We start from the raw sequence: 9,146 nt of genomic DNA, 5'->3' as shown, positions 1-9,146 counted from the left end.
ATTTGTCTATTTGTTTTCCTGAGAAACTATCTTGTAGATAACAATATGTAAAACAATAACCATTGATAATTTCCTACCACTTTGTAATTTGGTAAGCCCCCCCTATTATTATGTTATCCTTCTTTTACTCTTTAAAATAAAAAAAAATTTAAAAAAAAAAAGAAGCACTTTATTCTTTCTATGCCTGCTTGCTATGTGACTTGCTTCCCCACTGGATCAGTATTACCTAAGCAGCTAGATTCATAATCTTATTGGTTGATCATAACTGTAACCCACATTATACCTGTTATGGGTTGTGTCTGTGTGTCCCCCCAAAGCCTTATGCGGTCATGGGGCAGGCTTTTAGAGTTTAATTGATTATGGGTGTGAGAGCTATACCCACCCTGGGGTGGATAGTTTGCATATGTAAGGGAGAGAAAGAGGCTGCTTGGGGCCATTCCTCCGTTGTGTGCTTGTTGCTTGTTGCTGTGTTTGGCCGCCATGAGCTATAGCCCTCTGCCATGTGCCAGTCTGCCTTGTAACCTGCCAAGTATGGACTGAAATCTCCACAAACTGTAAGTGAAATAAACCTTTCCTTCCTTAATTTTGGGTGTCAGGTATTTTGTCCCAGCAATGAGAGAAAAGTAACCAAGACAGTACCCATGAGGTTGTGCTCCATAAAACTTCCCTTGAGAAGTGGGATCCTCTGTCCCCCTTCTGCCCAAGACTCAGGACACCCTCTGTTGCTGTTTCAGAAGTTTTCTTTCTCACAATAAATACTTCCTACTCTTAACCTCCATTGTTCCTACAATTCATTCTTCGATTTTAGAGAACATGAACTCAGCATATCAGATATCTAACAGGTTAGGAGTTAGAATATCCCCATGATATCATATTTGAAGGTTCTGATATCATCGCTGTATCAAAATCATGATACACCACAGCATATTTTAAGACTTACAAATGCCTTGGAATTACTGGCTGTGATATCGTTTTTTATATATAGGGTTTTTTCCCCCACGAATTTAATTCTTTCCATGTTTCTGGTTGCAAACTGAATTGGTTATGAACCAAATCAAATTTCCCCATAAAGTCAACACTGAACCTAACCACTGATTTTGTGACCAATTTTATATATGTGTAGAGTCCACCAAAAAATTTATACACACTTCAGGAAAAGAAAAATAGCATGATGAAAAAAGAATAGTATGTTTTTTTCAACTGATGGTGTTACTCTCATATGGGGGACCCTAAAGTATGTCATATATTCAGAAAACCCACTACACTGCTGACCTTTAGAGAAGAAAATGGAAATGCATGTGCAGGAATTTTTTTTTTTTTTTGTCTTTTTGAGACAGGGTCTCATTATGCAGTTCAGGCTGGCCTTGAGCTCACTTTGTAGCCCAGGTTGGTCTCGAACTCACGATGATCCTCCTGCCTCAGCCTTCCGAGTGCTGGGATTACAGGCATGTGCCACCATGCCTGGCTATGTACAGCAATCTTAATGACCAAGGTTACCCAAGCAGCAGTTCACCATACAAATAAATGTCTAGATGCTAATGACCACAACTTTGAGCACTTCTTATAATTGCAGATGCAAAAAGTAACTTGTATTAATATAATGACATATCAATAAATTTAATATTAAAATATTTATGCAAGTGTTTTTGAAGTGTATATACAGTTTTTGGTTGACTCTATATATTTAGTCTTTATTGTTGATTCCTGGTGTGCAACTTCTAAAACTCTTGGACTCTTCAAAATAATAAATGCCTTTTGTGTGCTGGCTGGCAGTCAGGCTCTGGATGGGGGCTTGTTGCAGGAAAGATCACAGCACAATTCCAGGGCTGTGACTTTCAGCCACAACCCCAATCTTCAGGGAAGAGGAGGGCAGGTGTTGAAGTTTGAGTAGATCACCAATGGTCAATGAAGTCATCAATCACACCTGCTGTCTTAGTTACTTTCTCATTGCTGGGATAAAATACCCAGCACCCACAAGTCAAAGGAAAAAGGATTTATTTCAACTCAGTTTGCAGAGGTTTCAGTCCATAGTTAGCTGGTTCCAAGGCAGGGTAGCATGGCAGAGGGGCATTGCAGAGGAGACACTGTCCATGGCAGGGTCGGCAGGAGGAAGGAACCAGCAAGCCTGCCTTCTTTCTGTCCCTTCATATTCCATCAAGGCTACAAACCTATTAGTTGGTGTCATCCATACCCAGGATGGGGCTTCTGTCTTCTTAAGTCCACTCAGCCACACCAAGAACAGTACACTAACTGGACTAATCCTATTATCATATGGCCATAGTCTATATTTGCACACCTTAGATCTAGCCACCTCCAAAAAGCCCCACCTATGAGCACATGGACCTATGGAGTCACATCTAGACAAAAACCATAACACTTGTGTAAAATCACAAAAGGCAGGGTTTGGACAAGCTTCTAGGTAGCTGGACAGGTGGATGCTCAGGGAAAATTTTGGCCCATCTTGTCCCTGGACATGGAAGCTTCATGTCCTTTCTTACAAAATTTGCTCTATGCATCCCTTCCATCTGACTGTTCATCTATAGCCTTTGTAATAAATGTGTTTCCTGGAGTGCTGTGAGCAGCTCAAGCAAATTAATCAATCCCGGGGACAGGCCATGTTGTAGGAACACTGATTTACAGCTGATCAGTTAAAAGCATAGATAAAACAAGCTGGGATTTGTGATGGGGGTCATGGGAGCAGTCTTGGAAACTGAGCCCTCACCTTGTAGGATCTGACTTCTCTTCCAGCAGACAGTGCTACAGTAGAATTAAATTACGGGACACCTAGCTGATGTCCACTACAGAACCGACTGCTTGCTTGCTGTGGGGAACAAATCTCACACGTTTGGCCACAGACATTTTCTGTGCTGTTTGCTGAGTGAGTGTGTAGGAGAACCTGAGGAGGATTTTTCCTGTGTCCTCACTGGCTTTATAGTCTGCAGTGGAGAAAATGAACCAGCAGACACCAGTGTTGTATCTGGGCTCGTGAACACAAAGGAAGTGCTGTAGGATTTCACTCTAAGCAATAGGCCTCAGGTAGGGCCTCCTTGAAAATCCAAAGCTATAGCCACATTCCTTGCAATGATGCACACATGGATACAAGTGTGACTGCCATCCAGGGGTCTGTGAAGACCCTGATTCCCCTGGGGACATCCCAAGGTGTGAGGCTAAGGACTTCCTGACTCAGTTGCAAGGACCCCTGCCACAGTTCTGGTGAAATGGGATGCTCAGTCACGTCAGAGCCTTGTTGGAAGCAGCAGAATGGAGCGTGTCTACAGGAGAAGGCAGGGCCAGAGGATTATTGAATGTACCTCAAAACATGATCTAGAACCTCCAGTTTAAACTCTGTCTAGCAACCCTGTATTTGCTCACTTCTAACCCTCTGTGGGGACATCATCTAACTGTGCAACATCCCTCTAACTGTCCAGCTACCTAGAAGCTTGTCCAAACCCTGCCCTTTGGGATTTTATACAAGTGTTATGGCTTTTGTCTAGATGTCACTCTGTAGGTCCATGTGCTCATAGGTGGGACATCATCATCAATTTAATAACAGCTATTTAGGAGAAAAGAGATGTTATGGTCTAGCTCATAAATGTCCCCCAAAGGCCTCATGTGCTCATAGGTGGGGCTTTTGAAAGATGACTAACTCATAGTGGCTCTAGAGCTGACTTGCTGTTAGGAAGGGCCCCATCAGGACAGGTGGATTACTGGGGCATGACCCAGAAGGGTACACCCCTGCCATGGCTCACCCTTTCTCTCTCTGCTTCCTGACCACCATGGCATGAGTAGCTTTTCTCTGCCCAGGCCCTTCCACCATGTGGGAGAACATGGACTGAAACTTCTGAATGGTGAGCCAAAATAAACTTCTCCTGCTTATGTTGTGGGTGTGGGGTATTGTGGCTCAGTGATGTGAAAGTGGCTAAGACAAGACAACTCTACTCTAAGTTCACATATTCTGTCATAATGTAATTTTTTCCATTTGGGATGTTTTGGTTGTGGCAGAGGAAACTGACTGTGGTCAAGTTAAACATGACAAGAGTGGGCATTTACCCCAAGAACACTGGGTCTCTCATAAGACCAGCGGAGAGGTGGGAACACTTAGCCTGAGAGGGGACAGGGCAGGAGCCTGGACACTGCAGGTAGCTTTGTCACGCAGGAGAAATGTCCCTCAGGCTGTCTCAGATGATGGCCTACCTGGGGAAAGGCGGGGTAGCATGGCAGAGGTAGCATTCTGGTGCCTACCTCCAGGAAAGGCAGCCCCTCCAAAACTATGTGGAATGGTGTGGGGTAGGGGCAGTCATGCTATTATCAGAAAAGATAAAATTAAAATTAAAATAAGCAGGGGTGCAGCTCAGATAGAATGCTTATCTAGGATGTGTGAGGCCCTGGGTTCAACCTCCAGCACCAAAAATTATTAAACTATTTTTAAACAGTTTTATTTAAAAATAGGAAAAGAATGTCAAAAACATCCCAGTCAAAACAGCTAGTCAAAAACAACAGATTTGTACTAAACAGTCATGTCACCACACTCAGCTGGAGGTCTCATTCTTGGATTTCTTCGAGGGAGACTCTAAACAGGCTGACTGCTTTGTCCTTGGCAGCTGTGACTGGTGCTAAGTGCCTCCGTCACAGTCTCCTGAGTCCTTGACCTCTTTGCCACCACAGGGACAGACAGCATAATTTTGAAGAATGCCATCCTGAAGAAAACCATCACCTTATCCATTCTTTTCACTTCAGTTGTGTTCAGTCTATTGCTTCATCTGAATGGCCTCTTGTTGGAAGTGATCTGGTGGTTTTCAGTAGAAGAAATTCCACTAGAGTCAGGCACAGGAGATGTGCCAGGTCCTCCACCTTTAATTCATCACTAGGCCATGTACACCCAGGCAAGCTCATACATGCAAAACAACTGTTCCCTTCAATGTTCCATCACCATGTGACTTTCCAGAAAGAGAAACAACCAGGTATCAATTAAACTATACCTATTAGAGTCCCCAACACAAAGGACAGAACAGTTGTTTCTACAGTGACACTGAAATTCACCTTTTGTATGTTGGTGGTGTCTGAGTGTCACAGCATTAGATTGTGAAGAATTCTGTGTCTCATAACAGATGATACAGGTCAGTGAGCAGACAAGGAGAAGAAAGTAGCCAGAGCAGGCTGACAGCAACAGAGGGATGGCTTTTCTGAGTGGCCCTTTGAAGAGAGTCTTGGACAGAAACTTCACATTGAGCTTCTCCCATTGGGCCAGAGTCCGGTGGCTGAATTGTCACATTTCCAGGTTGACACAGCTGCAGGCATCCAAGAGGGGAAGGGATGCTTTGATAAGGAACACTCCAGGTCAGAGCTGCTGGTGTCAGCCAGTGCCCTGCAGCAAAGGTGAGCTTGTGGTGACTCAGTCCTATGTGGAGGCAACCAGCACCCGTAGTACCTCCTTCCCCCAGAGCCTCGAGATCCCTCCAGCTCCAAGCACAGGCCGAGGCAGCCTCCAGGGCACAGGAACACAGGCAGTAGCAGGTACAACAGCCAAGACCAAGGAGGCAGCCATACAGGCCGTGCCTTGGATTCCCGAGGGAACCCAGCATGAAGGTGCATTGTGAGGTGGCTGGAGGTGGCAGTGAGATCAGCATGTAGGGACATTCCTCCGTGGGCTCCCATGATGAGATCTGCTGAGGCTGAAGGGAGCCATAAAAAATTGTCCAGTTGCACTGTTCAGGCTTGTGGAAATCAAAACTAAGATAGTAAGTTCTTTAATCTCTTTCCAAAATGCTGCTTGCTCTCTGACTTGATCTGGGTGCACCCCCTCCTCTCTGCCTCATTTTCAATCTATTCTCTAGTATTTCATTTCACGTCTTTAGGCAGATTTTGCTAGAAATGCAGTGAACTCAGGGTAACCATCCATCAAGTGTCTTATTCCGAACTCAGCCAAGTTACTCCCTAGTTTTTTGAAAGTCTATTCATCTGGGGGTTGACCTGAGGCCACTTCATTGGCCTCACTGTGAGGCTCCACCTTCCCAGCAAAGGAAAGCTGGCTCTTCTGAGCACGTCTTACCTGGTGTCAGTCAGTTACCGCACAGCCCCGAAAAGGCCCTGTCTATAAGGCTGGAATGTGGCGGCTCGCCTCCCTCCTTGCCTCACTCTCTTTCCGGCCCTCTGCGCAGTGGCCACATGTGCCTCTGCTCTTCCCCAAAAGAGAGTGTTTCCCACAGTCCTGGAATTCTTGATTCTGCATGCATCTGCGTGGGAAGCCAACCAGGCGGCCTGGTATGTTTCATATGTTTCCATCCAGCTGTTTCTAATCACAAGGAGTTTCGGCAGTGTGAGCCGCTCCTTGTCTCTTGGACCTGCAGTTCAGCCTGTGCTTTCCACACCCCGTGTCCACTGGTTCCACCGAGGCTGGAGATGGAGACAGCAGGGATGAAGGGGCCTGGATAGTTAGGGAGTATGAACATTACTAGGGCTTCAAGAGGAGGCTAAGTGTTTGGGGAAATGCAGAAGGTGGACCTGCCCAGTGGTGTCCTTCCCAGCTGGGAGCATCTGGTGCAGCTGCCACTCGTGTGAAGTGTCTCACTTGTGCATCATGAGTGCACACCATTGTCACTTCTGCATGTACCACTGAGTCCCATCCTGAGCTTGGTGGGAAGGGTCTTGACCTCCAAGGACCGGAAGGGAAAGTACTGCACCTTTTTCACTAACTTCTAACTACAGTTGTGCATTTCTTCCCACTATGAATGTGAGTGACAAACCACAGTAGTGTCAGCATCACCTCTGTGGCTTTGTCAATAGATGACATCTCAATTGTTTTTATTTTGCTTGAGTTAGGGTTTGTGCTATGACTATTTCAGGATACAGTCATCGGGGGCTGGGGATTTAGCTCAGCGGCACAGCGCCTGCCTGGCAAGTGCAAGGTCATGAGTTTGATTCCTGGTACCAGAAGAAAAACAAAAAAAAAAAAAAAGAGAAACTTCAGGATACAGTCATCTTTGGACCTCCATAAGGCTTTTTCACTATGTAAGTAAAGAAACACTTTAGTGAGTAAAGAAACATTCCATAAATACATTTTTATGCTGTACTACTGATTTTCAAAAAAGTGGATTTTCTTTATGTAGATCTTCCTCAATATACACCTTTATGTCCACCTCCTCCTATGATGGTGTTACATCACATAAACCCAGTAGGAGGCTGGGCATAATGGTGCAGTTCGTAATCCCAGCATTCTGGGAGGGTGACATAGGAGGACTGCAAATTCAAGCCTTGGCTGGGCCACTCAAGGAGACCTTTTCTCAAAATAAAAGGTGTGGTGAGAGGTGCAGCAGTGTGCTCAGTCTGAACATTTGGGGTTCAATCCCCAATACCAGAAAACAAACGAACAAAAATCACTATGAAATAAAAATATTGCAAACTGAAAATGTACTTAATACACTAAATGTACTGAACACTATAGCTTAGCATAAGCTGCCTTAAAAAGACTGAGAATACTTATGTTAGTCTGGCACTGGGCAAAATCATCTAACATAAAGCTACTTTATGACAAAGTGTTGAACATCTAATACAATTTATTGCATATCTGTATCTAAAAACTCTGGCCGCACAGTACACTGTAGAGTTTGTTGTTTCCTTTCATGATCATAGGGGAAAGTAGGCACCTGCCATTGCCCAGCATTGTGAGAGAAGAGTATTGTATTATGTACCATTAGCCCAGGAAAGGATCAACATTCAGAATTTAAAGTCCAGGTTCTACTGAATGCCTACTCTTTCATCATTGTAAAGTTAGAAAATTGTTAAGTTGAACCATTTTCAGTTGGGGATAATCTGTGATTCATTGCTTATTGACCTTTGACCATAGAAGCTACTAACCCTGCCCACCCTTAAAGTGTTTATGGTACAATAATTGCAAACTTTTATCTACAACATAATTATGATGGTTTGTGGAGGACTGCCACATCTCCCCTTCCCCGACCCAAATGTGTTATACTTACTTGTGAACCGTGCAGGCTGTATAGAGGTGATTTCTCTAGGAATCTGGCTGAGGCTGTGTACACACTTTCATGTAACCTAGTGGGTGGCATGTTGGGCTATCATTGCTCCTCACCAACAGCCAGAGTTGAGCCCCGATAAGTGGATTGTGTGACTGTGGGTTTAAAATATGAAATAACATTTCTGCTGAGGCCTGTGTGACTCCAGAGAAAATTCCTTCCCAGAACTGACTACAAAATGGGCCACTCATCAAACACAACCTAGATCTGGTTGTTCTTTTCCTTTTGCAAGAATGCTTTGTTTCCACTTTCACAAGCCTTGCCTGCCTAGCCACTTATCTAGCACATCCAGTCGTAATCCCCTTAGCATTTTCCTCAGTGTGAATGTGTCTAATAAATACCAAGGCTCTGGCTGCCTTGTGTCCTTTCGTTCCCTGTGAACCACTGGTCATCCCAGATCCCCACTTCATTGCCATTTTTGTCTTTTGCTCTTTCCTTTCAGCATGCACTATAACACCTTGCAGGAGATTGTGGTCCGCTGTACGGGCCAACCATAATGGTTGAGTGATTGTGTCAACTTAAGAAGTTTAGTTAAGAGAAGCTTAACTAAATTAGCTCAGCAATTCCACACCCTTGGATGAAGAAGACCACGCTGGGGTGGCTCCTCACCTGGATAGTATAAAGGGGAAGTGAAGAAGGATGGATCTGCTTCTGTTTCTTCAGAGGAGCTCCACTCTTTGCCTTCACATTGGATGTCATCTCCTGGCTCCCGGAGCAGACTCTTTGGCTTCCAATGCAGATCCTGCAGCCTTCCTTCATAGACTCTTCTGCCTTCTGCCTCAGATCCATTGGCCTCCTGGTATGGATGTGCATGGGACACTACAGTGAGTTCCATACCCTGGACTGAATCCTTGGGTCTCCAGTGAGTATACACCCTCAGCACTCTTCCTCATCTGACTCTGTGACTAACCATCATAAGCCAATCTTGCAATTTCTTACACATCTGTATATCTTGTGTTATAGTTGTTTCTCTAGTAAATACTAAGACAACATAATATAGACTTGAAAGACAAGTTTGCAAATTATAAACTTTTAATTACATCATACTTGCTTATGTAGAAAACCCCAAGTAATCTTAAACACCAAACCAAAACAAAACAACAACAAAAACCA

At 44.4% G+C, this 9,146-nt stretch overlaps 1 long non-coding RNA gene across 1 annotated transcript in view; it reads right to left on the bottom strand.

Moving 5' to 3' along the window:
- The window catches only part of LOC106147069, a 39,414-nt gene extending 30,499 nt beyond the window's left edge, over positions 1-8,915 (bottom strand). Inside the window, exon 1 of the long non-coding RNA XR_001231785.1 lies at positions 8,643-8,915. This is a non-coding gene — a long non-coding RNA (uncharacterized LOC106147069). The remainder of the gene's footprint in view (positions 1-8,642) is intronic.
- Between the last annotated feature and the right edge of the window lie 231 nt (positions 8,916-9,146).

This window comes from Chinchilla lanigera, unplaced genomic scaffold (assembly GCF_000276665.1).
Source record: "Chinchilla lanigera isolate Chin_1 unplaced genomic scaffold, ChiLan1.0 scaffold00114, whole genome shotgun sequence".
NCBI lineage: Eukaryota > Metazoa > Chordata > Mammalia > Rodentia > Chinchillidae > Chinchilla > Chinchilla lanigera.
The sequence above is the reverse complement of the archived record's forward strand: the minus strand, read 5'-3'. Positions and strand labels throughout refer to the sequence as shown.